Source organism: Panthera tigris, chromosome C2, assembly GCF_018350195.1.
Source record: "Panthera tigris isolate Pti1 chromosome C2, P.tigris_Pti1_mat1.1, whole genome shotgun sequence".
Lineage (NCBI taxonomy): Eukaryota > Metazoa > Chordata > Mammalia > Carnivora > Felidae > Panthera > Panthera tigris.
This window is the reverse complement of record NC_056668.1, coordinates 117,873,452-117,899,767: the sequence shown is the minus strand read 5'-3', so window position 1 is coordinate 117,899,767 and position 26,316 is coordinate 117,873,452. Positions and strand designations below refer to the sequence as shown.

At 38.3% G+C, this 26,316-nt stretch overlaps 1 pseudogene; it reads left to right on the top strand.

Annotated features, from left to right (window-relative positions):
- Nucleotides 1-9,546: 9,546 nt before the first annotated feature.
- Nucleotides 9,547-10,076, top strand: LOC102971316 (annotated as a pseudogene).
- The last annotated feature ends 16,240 nt before the right edge of the window (nucleotides 10,077-26,316 follow it).

Sequence of the window (26,316 nt, the reverse complement as noted above, 5' to 3'; positions counted from 1 at the left end):
AATTGTCTGAAGGCTCATTCATGCGGTGTCTACTATTTCTGTGGAAAGACTCAAATAACTACATGTTTCAAGAGCTCGGGCTCTTCTGGTACCTTTCTTCCTTCTAAACTGCAATGGACCTAGCTCGTCACATCATCCCTTTTCACTTTTCCTCTGTGACCTGGGCCACCAGGGTTCTTTGCAAACTCTATCCGCTGTGGTGGCTGCCGTCATGACTTGCATAACTTTCTGTAGAAGTCAAGAAAATACAATGAAAGGGAAAGTAGACAGAGGACCAGAAAGATTTGGATGAGATGCCAGCTCACATACATATTTAAAGGAGCATTGTTACATGTTTGTCAGCCTTGGGTTAGAAATCTTCAAAAAACACAGAGTAGAGAAAGTGTGTTTTTAAATCCAAAATAGAACTTATTTTTTACCTCCCCTGGGTTGCACAGTAAAAGATGAATTCCTTAAAGTGTCATGATTCCAGAAACCATTCATGTCAATTTTGCCACGGAACGGTGACAATGAACAATTTCTGTCTATCAACAAAAGAAGATTGGCTTGTGCTCTTTTCTTTATTTTTGGTGCTAGCAGCTGTACTTTGACGTACTTTTATCTTTCTGTCTGAATGGCTTTTTTGACACTTTTCTACACCATTTTTTTTAAGGAACAGTAGGGGTGCCTGGGTATCTCAGTTGCTTAAGCGTCAGACTCTTGGTATCAGCTCAGGCCATCATCTTGTGGTCGTGAGATGGAACCTCGTGTCATACTGCATGCTCAGTGTAGAGCCTGCTTGGGATTCTCTCTCTTCCTCTCTCTACCCCTCCTCCACCTGTGTGCCCTCTCAAAATAAAACAAAAGAAGGAAAAATAGATCTTCTTTGTTGTTCCTAACTTTTTCTTTTGTGATTTTACCCTCTGTAAGATGATCTTACCTCCTTTTCTGTCATGAACAATTCATGGTGGGAGAGGACTGCCAATATACATAATGGATTTTTCAAATTGACACTGTCCCCAGTAAGTGACAGTGTACTAGGGAAAACAACATTTCACACATTTCCAAAGTCTAAGTGTGGATATTAAAAGTTACACATTTCCTCAGCATCTTTGTCTTAGGCTTTGTTAAATTTCTCTAGGTGATATAAACAATCACTGGAACCTTCATTCTGAGCTCTTTATAATTTAGTTGGAGATAAGATCATTTAAACACTGTTAAATAACCGTATTTGAAAAAATGCTAAATAAATGCTAGACAAAATGACACAGAAATTCTCAACTTTTTAGTTTTAGGAGTGAAATAACAGTAGCAACAACAAAGGTATAACTCAGCTTCTTTAGAAATTGCAGAAGGAAAAATTACATAAAAGTACTTCACCGTCAGCTAATAATGCTCCCTATGAGTTTCACATAAATGCAGATACAACTCAAAGCAGTAGGTATCAGCCGTGTCAACCACTAATCCTAAAGCTTGTTTTGAACAGCCATTATCTCTCATTTTCCATATCTGGAAATTAGGATGAGCTGAGCACAATATGCTGAGCACAATATCCAGATTGTTATCCAATTCTTACTTTTATAAATATTTAACATACTCCTGACCCTTCGAGGCTGACATCCTACTGTGTGATTTTTGATAATATTGCACACAGCATTCTTAAATATATTGCATTTAGTGAGGTCTCATAGTAATGACTCTTAGCCATCAAAGTAGCCGGCGTATTCCCTGGGTCACCTGTATTTGCCAGCTGATTCCACGTGTTTAAGATAAACTCCACCTGGAATTTAAGGACTCTCTCTGTTACTCTTTGGCAGAGGAGCTCAGCCTGCAGTGGGTCCCTTGAAAATCTCATCTGGGGACAACATGTGGCTTCCTCTCTCAAGTTACTCAGAAGTGCTGTTAAATGATTTCACTTTCTATGTCTAGAAAACAGGGACTTGGTGTGATATACTCCTTGGGGTTTATTGGACTTTTGTTATGTTAACTTTAAAAATATTTTTCTTGGTTGCTTTCTTCTTCCCTTTTGAAATAGGGAACGACACATATCAATAACTTGGGAGGGCACTCTGTCAACTATGCGTTTTTCAAAGATTTAAGACATACTCCACACTCTTCAATGGCTCCTATTCCACTGAGGACTAGTTCTTACAACAATGCCCTTTAATAATGACCTGAGAGGTAGTTTGTGAACTGGCCCTTGGTGCCTCTCTGCCTTCATCTCCTCCTTTCTCTGCCTCCAACTTATTCAGCATCGGCCACTGTTTCTTGCTGTTCCTCAAACACACTGCTGATCTTCCCAACTTAGAACCCCCGCCCCCCCCCTTTTTTTTTTACAACACACTTTTCTCAGACAACCTCATAGCTAACTGCCTTGCTTCCTTTAAATCTCAACCATTCTTGCCCATCATGTGCCCTCTGTTTAAAGTTGAAATTTTCAGCACAGGACTTACCGCCTTTTTGCACACTCTTATCATTTTTTGAATATATTATTTTATCATCCATCTTTACTGTTAGAATCTAAGCATGTAGGTTAATGTCTGGGACATATTAGGTTCTCAGTAAATATTTATTAAAATAATTGTTTCACGCTGGGTATGTATTATAATAGTCACTTTTCCCAGGCCCTCTGAGAATCATGAAACCGACTGCAGACAGAGGCTATTCCTTTGATCTAAACTCACTTCTCTGCAAATGTAGCCTTCAGTCTAAGGCTAAGATTCCATGCTTAAAATAGTTAAAAGGCTTTCCTTGAATATAAAAGAGATTCTCAGAATCTAAGAAGAGTTGAGATTCTAGGCCTTCCATGGCAAGAAGGCTTATGGGTATTGCTGTGAGGACATGGTAGGACCTCAGGGCTGTGATTCCCCAAAGATGAGCATTTTGCCATCATAGTACAGAAGAGGCAGTGAAAAGAGACAGAACCAGGTGGGCCTGAAGAAACCCTACAGAGAGGCATCGGAGTTTATCCCAGATTGATGAAAACACTAAGCATTGAGCAAAGATTGGGGCTTAAGAATTAGATTTCATTTCCCACTGCCAAGCAAAATGAGAATTCTGAGAGAAAATTAAGTTCATTTAAAGAATGCAGAGGTTTGGGTTTGGATTTTGTTTGTTTTTTGGGTTTTTTTTTTTTTTTTTTTTTTTTTTTGGCGGGGCACTAGTTTTGTGGACTGAGATTTACATATCCTAGTTGAAGGCTAAAAATCTACCCCAAGAGTGGCAAATAGGTAAATGATAGCACACGGATACCTCATTGCTGATGACTTGTACATTTTCCCCTTTCTTCCCATGGTTTCTAGTCATTCTTTCATGCCCAGAGTGTAGGAGTGTCTTGTATATGTGTGTGTGCGTGTGTGTGCCCCGTGTTCTAATGTTTTTCATGTCAGTGTGTGCCTGTAATGCTATTTGTTATCTGATAAACTCCTTAACCTATGGACTTGAAATCCTATTTCCATAGCTCCAGGTTTAAGTCATGTGCCTTGCTTATTGTCTCACAGCACTTTGGTTTTACTGAAAACATTTACTTCCCTAACTCCTTAACCGTAACCATCTTTATATTGTGCTTTTCTTATTTGCTCCATGATGCTCGGAAGATAGGTACTATTTGGTGCTGTTTCCGAGATCCTTCAGGGGTAAGTACTTTGAGATGCACTGTTCTTTAAAATAAACATTAATGTGTTATTTTTAGCAATTAAATAGGAGCAAAGTAGCTTGCTAAGGTGCCACAGAGATAGTCTGCATTCTAATCAGTGTGCAGGGATATTCTAAACCCATACACTTTCTTCTCGATAGAGTTGCCTTTTGACATAGGATACAGTTTAACAGCCTGATTCCTATGTTACAAGGAGTTTTTATTTAAAAATTTCTTTAAATTTTTTTTTTTATTTAAAGATGTATTTCCAGTTTTAGGAAATATAAGACTTAGTGGTGAGCAACTGATAATTCATGCAATGAAAGTTCCGGAATGAGCCAGGAGAAGCAGAGACTCCAGGAGCTGTAGATGGAGAAGGCTGGAGGCTGCTTACCGCCAGCACAGCCTCAGTTAAACTCACCTTCCTTCAGTACTCTTTTCAGTTTCACACACCCGTGTGCTTTGCGTTGGTTCCACATACGTATGGATCTCTAACCAAAGGGGACACGGAAAAAATCCTAGGGAAAGATTCTGATCACAAGGTAGCATTGACCCAAAGTGGAAGCATACGATGATCGCCCAGATTCAAATACCTACCCATCGTTTGAGCAGGGGTGTGGAGGCTCTGGGGCTGGAGCCCTCTACTCTGCTGGGGGAAGGGGCGGGGGAAGAAGTTCCCCGAACAAAATGAGGTGTCCTTGTCAGAAGAAAGTAAAAGATGTTAGAGAGATTAAAACAGGTATGCGTTCCCCTAGATGTCGAAATGTAATATCCCCAAATTTCTAGAGATCCCAGGAGCAACACATATTAAGTCAATTTAATTTAGAATTTCGTTCACAGTAATCTGCCTTTGGAATAAATTGAATCGCTTCCAATCAAGAGGAAGATTTAAAAGGATTATCTTATTCATTGTTTCTCAAATCCTGTCTTTATATGGAAGCTTAGGGGGAACTGGAATGACTCCCAGTGAGAACAACTCTTATTGAGTTATTCCACTTTTAAATCCAAAAATTACTTTGGAAATAGACCTGAATAAAATTCTGTAGTCGTCCAATGGAACACCCCTAACAGGGTAATTATAACACCTCCTGAGGCTACCAGGAACCAAATCCATTTAAGCAGTTACTTGAGCATCTAGTTCCTTTCTACTTCTTTCTAATGGAAAACAATTGGTTAGCTGGGCAGCTATAATGCACCTTTCCCAATATACCGGTTTTCATTTTTAAAGCCAATCTTTCCCACTGGAAACTGTGTCTGAAGGAAATTGCTTTAAACAATGATATGCTCTTCTTGGGTCCATATTCCTTAGCCGTCTGTGTTTACTAATGCAGTTCAAGAGATTTCAAAGGTATTTAAGTTAATGTGGGAAAAGTAAATGGCATTTCTCATCTCCTCCCTTTATTTCACTATGGAAATGAACGTGGTAGACTCAATGCTTTATCTTCTAAAAGGGCTAACTATTTTCTAATGTGAAATAAATGGATGCTGGCTGGTGGCAAAAAGACCAGTACAGGGTGATTTTGAAATCACTGTGGGAAGTGATGAACATTGATAACAGGGTGTAGAGTCAGTAGAAATGGAAAGGAAGACACAGTCTAATCATTTATAAAAGTAATATGGATGTTTCTACAAAATCTCATAATAACAAAGAGCATGTCATAAATACATATATTGATAAGAAAAAAGTGATTTAAGAAGTGCTAAGATTCCAAAGTGGAGGATATATTAAAAAATACGAATAGATATAAAATACAATGCTAGAGAGAATATTAAGTAACAGAATTCTGCATTGATAAACATGAATGGATGACCAAGATCAACCAGAGAGGAGAAAAACAACACAAACAAACATGGACTCAAATGGACAAATGGACAAATTGGACACAGAAATCAGAATATCAACCAAATGATCAATCAAGTGTGAGATTATAACAGACTTAATTTGGATATGAAAGAGCTCAGACATTGTGCCAATCACAGGTCTTTCTTACTATATTTATTAGGAGGAATTATAGCTGTCATAAGCAGTCCAAGGCATCTGAGAAAAGGCCTAACATAAGAGAGCAAAAGTAAGGACAATTCTAAGGTGAAAAACAGTTGGTATAAATTAAAATAGAAATTCTTGGGGCTTTCAGAAAAATACCTTTGCAAAATGTGTTCTTCATAACAAATACATGATTAAGTTGCCAGAGGGCCTAGGCATAAAGTGAAGATCGCTATTAAGAGAGTATACAAGAAAATAAATAAGCAAGCAAGTATTAATAAAGAATATGTAAAATAAATAAGTCCAATATACTTCCTCCCTCCCATTTCCTTCTTTTATTTGTTTTTTTAATTTTTTAATGTTTATTTTTGAGAGAGAGAGAGAGAGAGAGAGAGAGAGAGAGAGAGAATGAATAGGGGAAGGGCAGAGAGAGAGAAGGAGACACAGAATCTGAGACATGATCCAGGCTCTGAGCTGTCAGCACAGAGCCTGATGTGGGGCTTGAACTCATGAACTGTGAGAACATGACCTGAGCCGAAGTCAGATGCCCAACCGATGAGCCACCCAAGTGCTCCTTTCTTTCCCTTCTTTTAGAAGTGAACATACTCTTTAAAAATATTTGAGTAAAGAAACAGAAATTTAAGGATGTGGTATACAAATATAAGGGTTATAACAGAATAAGAAATAAAATAAGTAATTATATTGTTAGCAAAGATTTAGAATTATAGTATGGAACTATAATAAGTGTCGACTTCTATGGAAGGGTATAGATCATGTTTAATATTGACAAATTACCAAACAGGTATATGCATGTAACGTTTGTAGTTCTTAAGATAATTATCTGAGGTCCGAAAAGCAGACTATTTCAGAGTGTCTCTGGGTGGAAGACAGTAGACTTTTATTTTCATGTTCTATCCTTCAGAACTGACGAGATTTTATGATCCAGCACATGCCTTCTCTTTTAGATAAAGCAAATTAAAAATAGTGAAATGAAATGATATCCATAAAGTATCATTGAAAAGATGAGTGCTACGCTCAAAAGATGATGAGCACGATTGCTTTTTACTATTGCTCATGCTTACTACCACCAGTGCTACTGGCCCAATACTCATATATTCTCACCGGATGTCATTACCTATTGGTCTGCGAGCATATAAAGCAACGGTTTTACTCCTTCAACAGCTTTTCCTGTAGGAGTCTGGCACAAGCACCCAGCTACTATCTCATCATAAGTAGTAATGATCTGTGTGAAGAAAGCAGTGACCTCTAGATGACAGATCTCGTTATATTTCTTTCGGCATTAAAACATTCACAGTAAAGAAGATATGTCACTTCTGGTGAACCTAAAAACCAATGTTGGGCTATTATAATTTCTTTAAAATAAATACATCAGGTATGATGCTTAGAAGGACCAGACAGAAGCCTGCATCATCAGCATTCAGGGAGAGATTTCCCTACCACTCATTCCATCCTGTAGGACATATTAGGTTTTTTTTTTTTTTTCCTCTGGGATATAGGCTAGGACTTGGTTAAGCCATCCAGCTTCTCCTTTTCCCAGGAGATAAAAGGAAGAGGGGATAAAGTGCAGCTGGACTGTTTCTACATCAAAGAGAGTATGAAGAGAATTCTTAAAGACTGTTCTGATTTTCTTTGCTTGGGAAAAAGGGAAATGAGACTCATGACAAAGCTGAAAAATTGGTCTGTAAAGCACACTCTTCAGAGTGAAAGATACTACTTATTTCTTCTGGTATTCCAGAGTTCCATACTTGACTTCATGAAACAGTTGAATTGACAGTAACAACACAAATGCCCCTGTTGATAGGAAACTGACATGGCATGGATGAAGCAATTAGGCATGCTGATGTATGTAGGAATCACAAGGAAGTGGAATCATGTGCATTGATAGCCACTGGTGGCAGTGACCTTAAGTGAGGTCCATTGTACAAATAGAGCCTTGATAACAGGATGAACCGCTGCTATGCATATTCTGTTTATTTAAGCAATGCTAGCTCCAGACGCAATCTATTGATTTCTCCCCTGAAACTGAAGTAGCAGTGGGTAAGCCAGGTTTCAAGAAAATCATTTCCTATCCCTGTTCATCTTAAGCGAGCACTGTTGGACTGTTAAAGTGTATGGTGTCTTGGGTTCCAGGATGTTTTGTTTGTTTGTTTGTTTGTTTGTTTGTTTGGTAAGGGAGGGTTGGGACAGTAGAGTGTTGTTCTCTATTTTCTATAAACTAGTTCACTATTTTGCTCTTTCATTCCACTCCTGCAAGTCCTTTGTGTCAACAACCGGAGTATAATGAGTACTCAATTTGATCATGCCAAGAGTACTCACTAGGGAGTTTCAAGATGAGTGGCTATTCCTCCTGCTATCTGAGGTGCCCTTCAAAACTAAGGTGAGAAATCAGATTCTGGAAACAGCAAAGAGAGGATTACCATGTTTGATGATGGTTAACCTGGTGCTGATCTTATGGAATCAGAGGTATTCTAGAGGTAGTAAATAAAGTGAAGAATTTTAAAATTCTAGGAATTCACATGGGGCTTATTTCAATTTGCTGTGTATCGGTACCATTAAGGAAGTTGAGACTATCCAGCAGCCGTCAACTACTATGCATAATCAACACATGCTTGGACAATAACTATTATGTTTTGGTTACCTAGTAAGCCAGAAGCTTTTAGCAAATAATCTCTATATTTAATCACTTTCTAAGGTAAATATTATTTGTCTGATATACAAGATGAGGAAACTGAAGCTCAGCAAGTATAAGTTTGTGCTTAAGGTGACATAGCTCCTAAGTACCTAATCTAAGTTTCAAGTTAGGATATTTTATCCTAAAGCCCTTTCTCTTCTCACTATACTGTGTGGATATCAGGTAATCATGTATTTTAGCAATGGTCTTTGCATATGATGCCTTTTCTTCCCTTTGAACTTGTAGTATCATCAACCAATCTGGCCTATGGAAAGTTAAGATGTGAGGTGTCTGGGAGTTACCAGATTTTGAGCTTTAAATGCAAGCATTCCATGAATGGTGGCTCCAGAGGACATCTGACATCCCTGTTCTCCTCCTACTTTCTTTTCTTATATTCAAAAGCAAGTCAGTGTGTGTGATAATGATACATCTAATTTATGGGGAACCCGAGTGGCTCAGTTGGTTAAACTCCAACTCTTGATTTTGGCTAGGACATGGTCTCACGGTCTTTGGGTTCCATCCCTGCATTGGGTTGTGTGCTGACAGAGGGGAGCTTGCTTGGGATTCTCTGTCTCTACCCCTCTCTCTGCCCTTCCCCTGCCTCCACTCTCTCTCTCTTTCAAAATAAATAACTAAACTTAAAAAAAAACAATTTATACATCTAGTGATAAGTTCTATTTATGTTAAAAGAGTTCATATAATACTTTAAAGAATACCAATCTAAAATATATTGTATGTGTACTGTGTTCTTACAGTCAAGATATTTTTTTTTTTTTTTTGCTGTTATGGCTGTCATTTAAAAGAATTAACACCTCATCTTGACAGACATTTTTATTAAATTTTTTTAATGTTTATTTATTTTTGAGAGAGAGAGACAGAGTGTGAGCCGGGGAGGGTCAGAGAGAGATGGAAACACAGAATCCAAAGCAGGCTCCAGGCTCCGAGCTGTCAGCACAGAGCCTGACGCGAGGCCCAAACTCGCAAACTGTGAGATCATGACCTGAGCCCAAGTCAGACACCCAACTGACTGAGCCACCCAGGCGTCTCATTGACAGATATATTTTAATAAAGCTCTTCTACACCTGACCTTTTTAGTAAGTTATTTATTAATTGATTTGTAGACATAGCATTTAAAAGTTGAGGTGCATTGCTTTCTCTCCCCGCTCCAACCCCCACCTATGGGGCTGTGCCACTCTCACTCAGAGCTCCCAGCTCCTGCCAAGCTAGTGCCACTGCAGTCTCTCTCCAGCCATAATCATGATCATCTACCAGGACCTCATCAGCTGTGATGAGATGGTCTCTGACATCTACAAGATCCTGGAGATCATGGAAAGGCTGTGCCTGGAGATGGAGAGGAAGATGGTCAGTAGGACAGAGGGTAACATTGATGACTCACTTATTGGTGGAAATGCCTCCATCGAAGACCCCGGAGGTGAAGGCACTGAGAGCACAGTCATTGCTGGTGTTGATATTGTCATGAACCATCACTTGCGGGAAATTACATTCACAAAAGAAGCCTACAAGAAGTACATCAAAGATTACATGAAATAAGCCAAAGGCAAAGGACTTGAAGAACAGATCAGAAAGAGTAAAACCTTTTATGCGGGCTGCAGAACAAATCAAGCACATCCTTGTTCATTTCCAAAACTACCATTCTCTATGAAAACCTTAGTCCAGATGGTGTGGCTGTTCCGCTGGACTATCATGAGGATGGTGTGACCCCATCTATGATTGTCTTTAAGAATGGTTTAGAAATGGAAAAAAATGTTAATGAATTTGGCTATTAGATTGGATGTATCACCTATTATCTGTCATAACTGACTGCTGTCCATCCACACAACACCAAGACTTGGACAAATGGGACTGATGTCATCTTGAGCTCTTCATTTATCTTGACTTTGATTTATCTTGGCTTTGTTTTTAAGAAAAAATATCATGTCATATAGGTTGTCTGAAAATGAAATGCATTTAAACTCATTTGACAGAATGCCTCTTAGTTTAATACATATTTAAATCCATCTGTTCTGGAGAAGCTAGACCCTAATCGTAGACTACTGCTAGAAAGCATAAGACTACTTGCACATAACTGCTCCAGTGAAAACTACTTCTGGGAATGGAATATAAAAACAAGAATCAAAAGTCTTAATTCTGAGTTCAAGTAAAGGGGAAAGACCATGCTTATAGCTGTGCCTACATTGAAGTGGACTCCTTACCCATTTCATCACCTACAAATGGAAGTAATTAACTGTGAAAGAGATTATCAAAGGAGTCAAATGAGACTAATACAGGTGGAAGCAAAAGAAAAAAAGTTGAGATACATTGTGTAGTAAACCCCTATCTCATAAAGGAAGTTGAATAGGAAAACAGTCTATATGTAGTCCCCAGAATTGAAATATTAAGCCATCCATTGCTTGGACAGATATTAATTGACTCAAACATTTTCTAGCAAAAGGTATTCTATATTCAAAATTCAGACATTTTATTGAAATACTTATAAAATATAATTTTAGTAAGGGCTAATAAATTTACACAGCACCAATTTAAACAAAATATGATTATGTTAGGATACATAAATTTGACATTGAATATACTTATACTTCCATTTTTTTGTATGTGGAGACAACTCTGTTAAAATAATGAAACACCGAAATCATTTATGGGAAAAGTCCCAGTTGCTGCATGAAAACAAGTTAGTTCTATATCCAAACAAACATACAAACAGATAAAAGAATCATCCAAAATAAAAAGTTTAAATTTTAACAGTCTATAGTTTTATTTATTTATTCATTCGTTCATTCATTCATTTATTATTTTTTGTTTTAGAGAGAGAGAGCGTGTGAGTGAGAAGAGAGGCAGAGGGAGGGAGAGAGAATCTTAGCAGACTCCATGCTCAGTGAGGAGCCCAGCATGGGGCACATTCCTATGACCTTGGGATCATGACATGAGCCAAAATCAAGAGTTGGATGCCCAACTGGCTGAGCCACTCAAGAGGTCCTGAAGGTTTTTTTTTTGTTTGTTTGTTTTTAACATATTAAGAACCTGATGAGAATGACTTGCATAATATTTATAATCATATTTTAGTTTTAAAAGATGGCCACCAAATTCTTAAAAAAATGGCTGTACCATTTGCCAATGAGCAATATAAAAATGTCTTACTCTTCTTGTATCTATAGAAGTTCATATAGATAGTACCTTCTAACATGTAGTATTACAACTACAACTGTATAATTTCATGGTGATTTATTTCTAAAAGTGTGTTTTATCATCTAAATAGTCAGTCAGTATCAATTACGCTGAACTGGGATACTATATAAAAGGCCTTCAGGTCATTCCATATTGGAAAGCTATAGGCAATGGTCAATAATAAAAATTGTTATTTGTGCAAATTATGTGAATTAAGTTGTCAAAGAGATATGTGAATTCCTACTAAAGAAATCACTGTTCTTAAATGACTTTAAGTGCAAGTGACTTCTATTTTTATGAGGTATTAGCTCAGAAAATCAAACTGCCATTTAATTTTGCTCTGGTGATCCTATTGTCTTCATTTCATGTCCTTCTTGGGATACATTTTTCTCTGTATTTTTGAAGATTTATTCATGAATTCCCATTAGCATTAATAGGGGTTGTATAACTCTATCCCCTACACAGCCAGTGGTAAATGAAATCCCTTTGGCATAATTTTCAGGCATTTAAATGAGTCTCGGGTTTTATAAAATACAATTATGGTGCAATGTTACTAATGTAAATACCGATAAGGTATGGGAGAGGGAATTAAAGGTGCCCTTTATAATGACACATGAGAGGCCACACTTTCTCAAATTGAAAGACACAATTGAGAGAACTTGTCACATTATCCATCTGATGATCACTAGTTTGGGGAATAGTCCTACCTAACATGGAATTAATAGATATTAAATCCAAAATCTGACTTAACCATCAGTTCACATAGCTTTTTTTTTTCAATACTAGAAACAATGGCAAAAAATTTTATTGCTGGTGATTCATTTTTTAATCTGCAGGTAGAGTATTTACAGCTTACCTTGCTTCCAAAAGACTGTAATTAGTTACAGAGTTGTTTAATTTGAGTACCCCAATGTTAGGAGAGTTCTATAATTTCCAGTAAGAAGGCTACACATAATGATAAGCCATTTGGAAGTAGGGCACATGCAATTTGTAGTGCTAAAGTTGTCAAGCTTTGAAGATATCAAGAATGGGAACTTTTTTCTGTACTTAAAACATATGCTAGGATGGGGCACCTGGGTGGCTTGGTCGGTTGAGCGTCCAACTTCGGCCCAGGTCATGATCTCACGGTCCGTGAGTTCGAGCCCCACGTCGGGCTCTGTGCTGACAGCTCAGAGCCTGGAGCCTGTTTCAGATTCTGTGTCTCCCTCTCTCTCTGCCCCTCCCCTGTTCATGCTCTGTCTCTCTCTGTCTCAAAAATAAATAAACGTTAAAAAAAACCCATAATGCTAGGCACCTAATATAAGGTAGAATTTGGTTTCTGCCTTGTAAATAAGTGCACCGCATATTACGAATACAATACAGATATATCAGGAAATCATACCTTTCATAAATTTTGTCCTTATCTCCTATCACTCTTCCTTTAATGCCACTGTTGGTCATTTGTGTCTTTGTATCTCCAAGGAATATTAAAATATCTTTGGGAGCTTTTTATAAAAATGAACTGGAAGCAACCTACTGGTTGTTTACAAGTCAGAAAGGAGCAACATGCTAAGATCATAACAACTTAGTGAGACTCTTCCACCAGAAAATCCAGCCAAGAATCCATATTTGTTGGCATGGAACATGTTGCACACTGGGAGAAGTGAGACCACAGGGTTAAATAGGGAGGGTATTGGAAGGGGTAGAAGGAACGTCTCTGACCACTACTTCCTACTGAATTTGAAGCTGGCTCTGCTCTCAGTAGTGGCTAGAGATGACAATTAGAACCCATCACATTGATTCAGGTCAGTGCTTGCTTCATAGTGCTGGGCTATGAGGGGCAGGTTTTTGGTTTAGACAGACCTGGATTAGTGCCCTTTATTTGTACATAAATAAATGAAACCTTCCAAACCTCATTTTGTGAATCCATAATTGTTGACAGTTTTTACCACTGAAGAAGACAATGGATGAGGTGGCACCTGGTATGATACTTGGCATGTCATGATGTTCTCTTGCATCAAGGCAGAAGTTTTCTGGAACTGGCAGCTGCCATTACCAGCAGTGAGATTTGGTTTTTTGTATTACAACTACAGATTTAAGAAAAAAGGTAGTCTTAAGCTGGACACACACCATGTTTGAACTTAAACTAGTTTCATCTCATAAATAATTTTAAATGATTTTACATATGTTTAGGTATTTAATGAAGAACATCAGTTCTGGTGGCAGTCTCTCCTTATGTGTTGCCCACCCTTTCTATGGTGGGTATCACCGTGGTTCTTTCCCCACAGCAGCTATCCGAGATCATGATATTTTGGAATGCATGTGAATTGCAGTCATCACTAGAAGTCCACTGTAACAGGCTCAGAGTGTTATGAGAAGTGTGCATGAAATGCCGCACGATGATATCACATAATTTGTCTTTAGATCAGATAAGCTTAATTATATTTTTGAGTGAAAAAGCCTGAATTCCTGTTACAGTTATGGTCTCATGTTTATTTTCTTTACTCTACTCTTCTGAAACCCATGGTGTTTGGAGAAAACTAATCTGTCAGCTTTTAAAGATGAATTAGATGAATTACAGATATCTGTTTCAACAAATAGATCTTGAATTCTTATTATTTTCCAGAATGAATATGAGGTCTTTGTGCCCATCTAATCAGCGCAAGTGATGTTTAAGTTGTTTTTTGTGGGGGGGGTCCATTGATTCTAAGGAACACTCTCTGGGTCACACAGGTAACACGGAAGAACCAAGATATGGCCAACGTTCTATTAGGTGTTTTTCTGGAAATATGTTAATCTCTGCTGAGTCCACTTGCAGGAAATCACACACACCCATACACAAAAACAGATTTATTAACAAACACATGGGAAGCTTGGTCCCTCAGGATTTGGTTGTTAGGGATGGCATGATTTTACCCATAACATGAGTAACAATTTTACCCACACCCTTCAAGGAAAACACTCCCCCTCTCTAGAATACATGCTTAAACAAAATTGAACTTGCTTCTAACACCGTGAAGGTTTTCAGGTTGTGCAGTCCCTACTTCAGAGACAGACTGAAAGGATTTGAAGAGCATAAGTGCTTGAAAGAGAAAAGTCTAATTAATTTCCTTGTCAAATCCTTAATTTCAGCACTATGATTGTAAGAGATTCTCCCACTTCTTTTCTTTTAACTCTTTCTGTCCCAATTTGTGGTTATGAAAGTCCTCATGAATTACTATGGTATTTCAACAGTTGCATTTGAGGGCTGGAGAAACATTCCAATCTATTAGATGATTCAAATGACTCTTACATTTGTATATATGTAAATCTAAACCAGGGTTCAGTAAACTCTGTTCCACTGTCTTTACCTGGAAGCAGTTTCTTTTGGTAAAACAGCCATTCTCATTCATTTATGTATCATCCACACTACTTTCACGTTACACGGACAGAGTTGAGTAGTTGTAACAGAACACTATGACCCTGACCCTCAAATATTTACAGTCTGTTTTCATAAAAAGTTTGGCAGCCCCTAAATAAATGTACATAAAGGGTATTACTAATTTTTATATTGGCCACTAGATATACAGTTCATGTTAGAATCACAGTTTCCTCGTTAGAAAATAATTATATTTATTTTAGTCTTAATTACATGAAACTAAACTTCATATGAATAAGTTTGCTTAACTTTTTATGTTCCTCACTTATAATTTCTATGTTGTCTATGAAAATGAATAGAAAAATTTGAATATTTTAGAAGAAAATACTTTAAAAAATTTTCGAGTTTATTTATTTATTTTGAGAGAGAGAGTGAGGACAAGCAGGTGAGGGGCAGAGAGAGAAGGAGAGAGAATCCAACGCAGGCTCCATATTGTCAGTGCAGAGGCTGATGCGGGGCTGGAACCCACAAACCATGAGATCATGACCTGAGTCAAAATCAAGAGATGGACGCTCAAATGATGGAGCCACCCAGGCGCCCATGGAAGAAGATATTTTAAACATTAAGAATAATTTTGATTAAAAAAAATAAAATAAGTATACTGATTTTTGATTAGAATATACTCAGAGTTTTGCCCTTTGAATAATGCTATGCTTTATGTTTAATCCTTTGAATCACTGGGAATGAGTACAAGCGTAGTTACAGAAAAATAAAAAAGTATGCATGTGAAGCTCAGAAAAGAATGAAGGTGAAACGAAAAATAGAAATTTTGACATTATGACGATATATTTTATCAAGATAGGGGTAGAGCGTACTTATTAAGTAGTTTGTTGGCTCGATTTAGAACTTTGTTTATTCAGGCCTATAATAAGTGGGCCTTCACCTGTGCTCTTGGCCCAGGGCATGCAAATGTCTGCAGTGAGCCTGATCAGGAATTAGCTGCTTTGGGGTGTCTGGGTCTGGGTGTATCACCCTAAATTTCATCCGCTTGTCTAGTAAGCGTGAACCAACCCTAATCGTGGCAGGCTTGTTGATCAAAAGGCAGATCCTCTCAGCCTTTTATTGACAGTCACACTTGACATTTGGAAGTATCATCAAAGATAAAATTGGTCCTAATGCTTCATATTTTCCTTGTTTTTCCGTAATGTGCACCTGCTATTTGGGTAAAGGCGCTGTTAATTTTAGTAACTAGGATTTATACAGCCTTTCTGACTAAAGTGTTAACTTGGGATTGAAAAGCCATGTTTTCTAAGAGAATATACAATACTATAAAACATAGTCAAAGGAATGTATCTGGTTTCCTAGGTATGCTCTAAAAAGCACATATGACGCTTTTCTCCAGTCAGTGAGATTAAGCTCCTGTTTGCCTCTTTATTTCAGCGTTAGGAGAAAATGACTGTGTTCAGTTTAACCAAATGCAGATGATGACATTAAAATACAGGCCATGGTTATTTGCAAAATTCCCTTGTTTGGGGGAGGGGCACACCGGAAAGCCCATCAACAAGATAGGCGGTCATGCTTCAGAAGTGAAGCAGAGGTAAGAGAGGCCCTTGTGATTGCGGATATGGGGGAGTGTGCCTTCTGGAGAGGACGGTGTGAATCAAGAAAAGCTACTAGCTTTGAAATTGCAGAAGCTCCCCTTCAAAACTGACCTTGCAGGCGAACTTTCTCAGTATAACACAGAGCAGGGCAGTGAAGTTTATTAACCTAACAATTACTGTTTCTTCCCGGCAACACTGGTTACAACTAATTTGAAATAAACCTAAAAGTATGTGCTTCCAACAAGGGCATTTTAGAACCACATGGGCACACATTCTCTGACATACTTTGAACAAGTCCGTTAAAACTATAAGCTTTTCAGGGTGCCTGGGTGCCTCGGGTGGTTAAGTGTCTGACTTCAGCTCAGGTCATGATTTCACTGTTGTGAGTTTGAGCTCCACCTTAGGCTCTGTGCGGACAGTTCAGAGCCTGGAGCCTGCTTTGGATTCTGTGTCTCCCACTCCCTCTGCCCCTCCCCTGCTCATGTTCTGTCTCTTTCAAAAATAAAAACTAAAAACTTTAAAGAAAATTTTTAAAAAACCTACAAGCTTTTCTTAAAGCCTCTGTAATCCTCTCCATTGGACAATTTATCTGCTTCTACCTCTAGTTGGGTTCTGCAGCTTTGCACTGATTTAACTCACTTAATCAAAACACATAGCGCTTTCACTTTAGAGATATATTATCCTCCTTGTCTAAGTCAGGGCTTCCTGGCTGTCCCAAGTTCCCACAAAGGCTATTCATCTCCTCAGCACAAGGTACACTGTGAATTTAACTCATCAGCTAAAACCGAGGTAATTTCCCTGCTTGTTTCTATTTTTTTTTTTTTGTCCAAACACAAAAAGGACCAAAGAAGTTCCCTCTGAGTATTTCTCTTTTCTGCTTGACATCTCTGAAGCTCAAGAATATTTAAAATGAACTTGGGAATGAATCCCTTTTCATTTCACTCCTGATCTCTATATTCAATTTGTCTATTTACTAGTCTCTGTGTTCAGTTTAATTCAATCAACTTTTGTCATTTAACGTGAGCTCCGCGTTGCCCTCTTCTTTTCATTTCTGCTGCCTTCAACCTGTTTAGCCAAAGTTAGCACTGTCTTCATCTTACAGGACTGCAATTGCCTCCTGACTAGTTGCTGGCTTCTGGTTTTGCTCCCAGTCAGCCTTTTTTTCTGGTGGTAGCCAAATCAGTTTTTGTTTTTTTAATGTTTATTCATTTTTGAGAGAGAAAGGGACAGTGTGAGTGGGGGAGGGGCAGAGAGAGAGAGAGAGAGAGAGACAGAGTCTGAAGCAGCCTCCAGGCTCTGAGCTGTGAGCACAGAGCCTGATGTGGGGCTTGAACCCATGAACTGCAAGATCATGACCTGAGCCGAAGTCAGATACTGAATCAACTGAGCCACCCAGGCGCCCCACCAGATTAGTCTTTTAAGAAATTATCTCCTTGAACTTCAGTGTCTTTCCTTCACCTTCAGATGAGATCTTTTAACAATGAGGTAGACTCTAATGTCTATAGGGCCTCAATGCCTCACATCAAAAATCTTCTCCAACTTTATCTCAGACATTCTTCCCTCTTGAAATTATGTTCCTCCTGCACCAGCTTTCCTCACTGGGTTGATTACTGACTCAAGCAGTATGAACATAGAGTAGCCTAACTCTCTCAGTCTAACCTGTCTTCTCCCTTGCCCCATTTTCTATCTCTCACCCTGTTCTTTTTCTGTATAGCACTCATTATAATTTTCACTGATGCATTTTTTTCTTTGTTAATTTGCTTATGGCCTTTCTTCTCTAGTTTAAGTTCCAAGAAGACAGAGACCTTATATTTTTTGTTTGATACTAAAGTTTTTGCTAGAGTTTAGTCTGTACAGTGTCTGACACATTGTAGGCCCATGATAAATAGTGGATGCATAATTGATAGACTGAATGAATTAACCCATAAATACTTTGTGGGAAAACAGATAAGAAAACCTTTAATACTGTCTTGAAGGAGGATTTTTCTCCCCAGCGATAGTGCTTAAAATACAGTTAATACTCATCAGATAAACAAGGATTAGAGAGTATTAACATTCCTAGGTCTGTGATGTACAAAATGTTTAGTTTTTTTTTTTTAACATTTATTTATTATTGAGAGACAGAGAGACACAGAGCATGAGCAGGAGAGGGTTAGACAGGGGAGGAGACACAGAATCCGAAGCAGGCTCCAGGCTCCGAGCTGTCAGCACAGATCCCGATGCGGGGCTTGAACTCACAAACTGGGAGATCATGACCTGAGCCGAAGTCGGACACTTAACCGACTGAGCCACTCAGGTGCCCCTGTGATGTCCAACATATTTAAAGAAGAATGGAAATGTATGTGCGTTAGAAATTGAGAGGAACAAAATAATAGTCACAATTATATCTGGAGAGATTTGTTGGAATTGAGTTTGATGGTGCTAAAGTATTTGAATTTTAGGTTATAAGGCAATAAGAGACTTTAGGTAGCAGGCTGATATGGTCATATCTTTGTTTTATTAAAATGACTTCAATGTGTGTGTGTGTGTGTGTGTGTGTGTGTGTGTGTGTGTGAGGGGTGGGGGATTAGTTTGAACAGGCAAATGAATTAAAGTTGAGGGGAGTAATTAGCAGGACACTGAAATAGTTTAGAAAGAGACCATGAGAGGGTCTGTCAAAGAATAGCATTAAGTGGAATTACCATCATGATAATGTAGGAAGAAAGAATGAATCAAGGATGAACACAGATTTCTAAGTTGAATATATCTGAAGCAGTTGAATGTTTATAAACGTGTGAACTAAAGCATATATGTATGTGTGAATGTACACACATACACACAATCTTTTTCAATTTATTACAGTATTATGTACTGATGAACCCATTGTAAGTTAAAAATATTATGTCAAAAATGCATTTAATACATCTCACCTACTGAACATCATAACTTATTCTAGTCTAATTTAATGTGTTTTTTTTGGGGGGGTGGTTTGTTTTATTATTGAGAGGCAGAGAGAGACAGAGCATGAGCATGGGAGAGGCAGAGAGAGGGGGAGACACGGAATCTTAAGCAGGCTCCAGGCTCTGAGCTGTCAGCATAGAACCCCATAGGGGGCTCAAACTCACAAACCGCGAGATCATGACCTGAGCTGAAGTCGGACGCTTACCCGACTGAGCCACCCAGGTGCCCCTAGTCTAGCTACTTTAAACATGCTTAGAATACTTAACCTACAGTTGGGCAAAATCATCTAACACTAAGTCTATCTTATACTAAAGTGTTGAATATCTCATGTAATTTATCGAACCCTGTACTGTGAGACACAGAACGGTTTTAAGTGTATTGATTGTTCACCCTCGTGATCACCCGCCTGACTGGGAGCTGTGGCTTGCTGCCACTGCCCAGAATCACGTGGCAATATCATACCACATGTCACTAGCCTGGGAAAAGGTCAAAATTTAAAATTCCAAGTAGGGCTTCTAAATGCATATGACTTTGAAACCATTAGGAAGTCGAAAATCATAAGTTGAACCATCTTAAGTTGGGACCATCTGTATATATGCATATTTATCTGATACATTGATATGTGTGCTATTAAGCAATATAATGTTATGCATACTTAAAATACTGTCTCTAGCTGATAGTTCGGTAGCTGAGTTTCATCATCCAATTTCCTTCCTGTTATTTCCACGCACCAAAAAGAATGGAGAGCCCAGAGTCTTTGTGCCTGCTGTGGACACCACTGGGATGAGAACACAGATCTTTGAAAGAATTTCTGACAAATAGTGGTAACACAATTGTTGCATCTTGGAAGAAGAAATGAATGAATGATAGTACTAAATACACTTTCATCTTGACCAGGCAAAAGACCTATGATACACCTGATTAAGTCAGCTAGTTGACAGTAAGGATAAATCCACGAAGCAGGGGATCGAGTCATTTCAAATTTACAGTGAATCAGCCACAGCCAAATTTTTGGTGTCCAGTCAAACACCCTAATATTAAACAAAACATATGTTTATCTTCCCAAAGAGGATAGGAAGACGAGGAGAAAATATAACAAATCTGATGCTACTCAGCAGAAAAAGTTCATTGATCACTGTTTGCAAATAGTTTAGATTTTGAACTCATTAATTACTCCATCGTGAATATTGAATGGCTCACGAGCAATGCTAAGAAAGAATTATGCCCCTTTCGTAAAAGCAATTTCAGTTCACTCTTTGAGGACATATCTTCATGGATTATAAACAGTGAGGGAATTACAAAGGTCTTATTATTCCACTCCATGCCTTCGAAGCTGTTGCTACTTAGACTTATTTTATAGCCTTGAATTGCTAAGAACTGATTAAAATTCATTAACGAGGCACCTTACTTTACAGACAGTGACTGAAAGAAAAAGAAAAAGTCTTTAAGGGTTTCCAGACAGTGAGCTTAAATTAGCCTTAATCTTTGACAAGCAATGATTTATATATTTTCTTAAATATATTCGCAGCCCTAGAAAGGTTCATGTTGGTTTGTTATGTTCTGAGAAAATAGGCTTTTCATCAATTTGATTCAACCAGCAGAATGCACATAAATTGGAGAAAGTAGAGCCTTGGGGTAATGATGCATTACACTTAGGCTACTGCAAAACTATCCTGAGCATTCAGATTTATTACATAGGAGGGGTTACTATATCTTGTTATGGTATTATCCCAGACAACCAAACCTCCTAATAAATTTTTGAAGTGTTTGAAATCCAGAAAACAGTCCATACAATCTAGAATTTTATATCGTATTACTTGAAGAGACTCACTCTAGAAAGGAAGCAATTTGTCATTAAAATATGCCTACCTACCAGATTACACAGATATAAATTAGTTTTGAAAACCTTGCCAGCTCTTAAGCACGTATAATAAACTAAAAATAGAAGGAAGTCAGGCTTGAAAGCTGACATGTCTACGAGCAACAAAATTCTGCAATGGTTTTGCAATATGTTAAGCAGCTAAAACGAAAATGGCACATTTGCACCATGCGTTTTGAAAACTTAGAGCATCTCTTTAGTGTTGCTTGAGCTGATGGCAGAATGGCCACAACAGTGCACGTGCTCTTTAGTCCATAACGGCATTGACCTGGGAGAAAAAAATGTTCATCATTGGGACTGAGGTGTCCTCACATTCCCAGATGCATACAGTTGGGATACCACAGACTTCATTCTTAGACTATGAAGCTATTTCAAATTTTACTTTTGGTGGGATGGGGTGGCACAAAACCTTAGTTTTTGCAAAGGTAGAAGTCAATCCTTAAGAAAACGTATGAGTGATATTCCCTTTGGGGTATAGTTCGTGAAATTAGAGACAATAATTTATGTGAAAAACATGTAAGAAATGCAAATCTAATCTAGGTTTTACGTGCAAATTGTAAATGCTATTTACAAGATCTCTTTGAAATGGTATTTTGTATATCTCATGTATTATCCAGCCCCACATTCTATTTAAAAATGACATTATGGCACAGCTGTTGAAGGGTGCAAAGTGTACTTTCCATCTTATAGTCCTCAAAGATTTGAGATTTATCTAATCAATTCATATGTGAAACTTTGTCAATTCTCCAACGAATGATACAGAAATGTAAGAAAGTGCCACATTTTTCACCCCGGCTTTCTTTACATAGGCATTCTAAAAATGAGCGAGTTCAATATCACTCAACAGAGTTAGTTTTCTATGATAGGTGTATTTTAATATGTGTTGGGGTGCACACGTTCAGTTGTTGTTTAGGAGCTTGCTTCTTCCGACTCCTCATATGTACTTGTGGATGGACTCCCCCAAAATAATACTGCTAGTCTTCTGTTCTTACCACGCCACCCTAGGAGGAGAAGTGAAAGACCAACAATTCTTAACTGGATGGAGCTATTCTAATGTGCTTTAAGCATTGACGACTTACTCAGGTGAACTATCCAAAGTCTCGACTCGGTGGAATAGAATGGGGAAACCAAGAGGGCTTAGGAGCTCACTGGCCATGCCCCTTAGCCACATTCTACAACCTAAGTTCTATTAGGATAGAATAAGTTCTATAGGATAATGGTGGTATGTTACAGTCTACATTTCTGTTCCCTGTGTTTTTTAATGTAGTACAGACTGGCAGAAGAAAAATATATTTTACTTGAGCAGTAAGACCTATCATAATAAGTAACATCTGCACAATAAAATTACGTCAAAATGCTCCTGTCTTCTGTGATTCATTGATTTTTCCTCTAAGTAGTATATCAGCACCGTGGAGTTTTTCCTCGAGTTGTGTGTGTGTTGTGCACACATAAAACTTGCTGCAGTTGTTTCTTGCATTTCCTCTAATTCTAAATCATAACAAAATGGAGAAATTATAAATATACCATCAATACAGGTAATGACTTGTGGTCTTGTTTCTAGCTGGTGCTTGTTTCCTGACTCTGTTTATTTGTTCCATTTTGTAAAAAAAAAAAAAAAAAAGAAGAAAAGAAAAAAAAAAGCCAGGAAGGACGAAAGGACAAACTGCATTTGAATGACTTTTATAATTCATTCTTCTTTGAAAATATGATTGAATACTTTGGCTTATCTTTGAAATATGTTCCTTAAAACTTTTTTTAATTTTTTAAATTTTATTTATTTTGAAAGAGAGAGAGAGAGAGAGCAGGGGAGGGACAGAAAGAGAGGAAGAGAGAGCGAATCCTAAGCAGGCTCCTCACTGTCAGCACAGAGCCTGTCGTGGGGTTTGATCTCACAAGCCATGAGATCATGGCCTGAGCCAAAATCAAGAGTCAGACGCTTAACCAACAGCCATCCAGGTGCCCCCATTCTTAAAAACTCTTAGGCCCACCCAAAACTGTAAACTTCATCATAACCATGGGCATTGCCACCATGAGTTCTTACGAATAAAAACTGCTTTATCCGTTAGTTTGTCTCCCTTCACCAGGGGTCAAACTCTTTTGATTCTATTTTAGAGTTTGCTATAGTCAATAAAATAGTTTCTTCACAAATGAATACAAAGAGAAGACATAATAAATTGTGCATGTTTGGCTCATTTTTTTTTTTGCCTTGACATTTAGTATTGGCAAACAATGAATTTGTAGTTAACTCACTTTCTCTTAATTTCCCTTGCATTGCCTTTGTTTAAGGTACATTTTTAACATCTTCTATTAGCATAACATTTGGTACTTCTCGACTTGAAAACATTTTTTTTTCATCTGATAATCAGAGAGTAGAATATTTTTTCGTTTTATATAGATGCACACTGAGGAAGAAATTAAAGGAATCACTCAAGGGACCATGACGACACCAGGAAAAATGTTAAGAAATCTCTCTGAGCCTATTTCATGGAATGAGACTTGCCTTAGAGCATCCCAGAACTATGGGCTAAATTAGCCTTAAGCATAAAAATGTAAGCACTTTGTTGAATGTTTTAAGTGTTGGTTTGATTTTGAGCAAGGTGAATTGATTAGTTGGGGTAAAGTGGAAAGTGAAACAGCTGAGTACATCTGGTGTCAACTGATAAGAACCCAAACACACACTCAATTTCCCTCCTGGAAAGGGAGGAGCTGCCCTCTACTTGACAGCTCAGTAATGTGTTCCTGCCTCTCCCACCTAATGTCACTGCAGGGAGCCCCTGATGAAACAGTCTCTGTCCAGTGACAGAAGAAAAAAGGTGGATCTAGGATTTAAGGAGAGCTTTAGGATGCTGAAATAAGCTGTGTGTGTGTGTGTGTGTGTGTATGTGCATGCGTGTGTGTGTGTGTGTGTGTGTGTGTGTATACACACACATATTTTTTTTTCCCATTAGTGTTCACTGTCTACTGTCTGTGAAATTGTGGGACAGACACACTGGCTTGAGAAAATCTCTTTGCAGCATCTGGGAAAAAAAGCATCAAATAAAATAAACTTCTATGTTTAACATAAAAGCTTACGTATGTGTGTAATTGTTTTTTTCTCTAGGCATGTTCATAAATGAATATATATATTTAAGGAAAGGGACAGGTTTGAGCAGCAGGCATTATTCCTGATCTAATGCTTCTGGCTTCATTTTCAAAAGGTAAAAAAACAAAACAAAACAAAAGTTAAAGATGACTAAAACACTTTTTAAGGTGAAGGCATAGTCTAGCAGTATGAAGAATGATAACCTAGACCATACCTTTGAAACTCTAATGTGCAGAGGGCTAAGTTAGGGATCTAGCTAAAATGCAGACTCTGAATCAGTACATCTGAGATGGGTCTTGTAAGTCTGTATTTCTAATAAGCTCCCATGTAATGATAATTCTTCTGGTCTTCAGACTGCATTTCAGCATCAAGGGTCTAAAGTATTAACTAACAGAATGGGAAAAAAAAAACCTGGAATCATTGACTCCTCATAGTTTACATGCAAGTAAATTTTGCTCTCCCATTTTGAATTTTCCTTCTTGTTTTCTTCTGGAAGTCTTAAAAAAATTAATATCCCTGAGGCCAAACGTACCAGGTTTTTCTTTTTCATACTTGAACACAGTATAAACATTTAAAAAAAATTATCTATAAGCAGCGTTTAAGTTAGCATACTTATCTAGTAACTGGTTTATAAATACTAACATTATACTAACCATCTATTACTTGGGCTGGGGACTAAAATTTTGTGTTTTATAAGTGCAATTGCCTCGAAGATTTTCTTAATTCCATAATTAGCCATTAAATCTCAGGGCCTCCAGCAGGGAAATGGGGATATATATTTATGTTTAGTGGGAAGAATATGTTACAGTGTTTAGTCACCCATGTATATATGTCTCAGTCACTGTGTAAATGACAGGGGCAACCTGTCTCATGGCCAGCAAAGATGTGGATAAGAAGAAAGCTTTTCCCCTTCATAAGACTAGAGCAGATTTCCCACACATTTTTGATGTTTTATATTCTATTGAAAACCACTTGTATGAGGACTCTGGTAAGAAGCATTTCCCTTCTGCTCTGCAGTCCTGTTCATTGAAGTTTTTACTACTCACAACACCTCATGCGTGACTTGGCAAATGTATTTTAAGATGGAAAGAAAACTCTCTCATCTCAAGTTGCTACAGTCAGGGTTGCAAGTGTGCTGGCAGTTACACAAGATGAAATGAGAGCATGTCTCTACCAGATTATGCATGGTATGCAGCAGGAACCCAAAAGAAAGGGACAGATGAATGACCATCTTTCGGAAGATGCGGTGTTACTACTGGTGCTTGAAGACTGAGCTTAAAGGCACAAGTTGTCAGGCAGGCCGACTGAGGTTGGGACAGGTGAGAGGGAGAAGGAATGAGAACATCCCAAGGAGAGGAGGTGGCATATTCAAAAGGCAGGACTGCTGTTTTAGGGAATGTGACTCATTTAGGGATCTGTGTTCTGGAATGATGGAAGGTGATGTGTGAGGGGAGACTGGGAATGAAAGGGCGGACCTACGCCGGCCCACTCCATCTTGTTCTGTGTCCTCCACCTTGAGTAACTTCCCGATCAAAACACGCCCGGCGACCTGCGTAACAGGACTCCGACCATTCCCCAGCCATTTGGCCAAGGCCACGACCCTTCCCCAGCCAATCGGCTGAGGCCACAGCCATTACCTCACCAACTGCCCCTAGACCCCAAGAAAATCTTTGTGCTTTTGAAACTCGCTCTCTCTCCCAGGCATCTCACCGCTGCGTTGGTGCAGGTAGGGGATTGAGCTCGAGCTAGCTCGAATAAAGGCTCTTTTGCTTTTGCATCGGACTCGGCTCCCTGGTGGTCTTTGGGGATCAGGAATTCTGGGCATAACAGGAAAAGGCGGGCTTAGGTATGTAGGCAGTATCCCAATATGAAAAATTTACCATCTTAAAAAAATGTTTAATGTTATCTTTAAAAAAAATTGTTTTTGAGAGAGAAACAGAGAATGAAATGGGGGTGGGGAGCAGAGAGAGGAGAGAGAGAGAATCCTAAGCAGGACCCACACTTG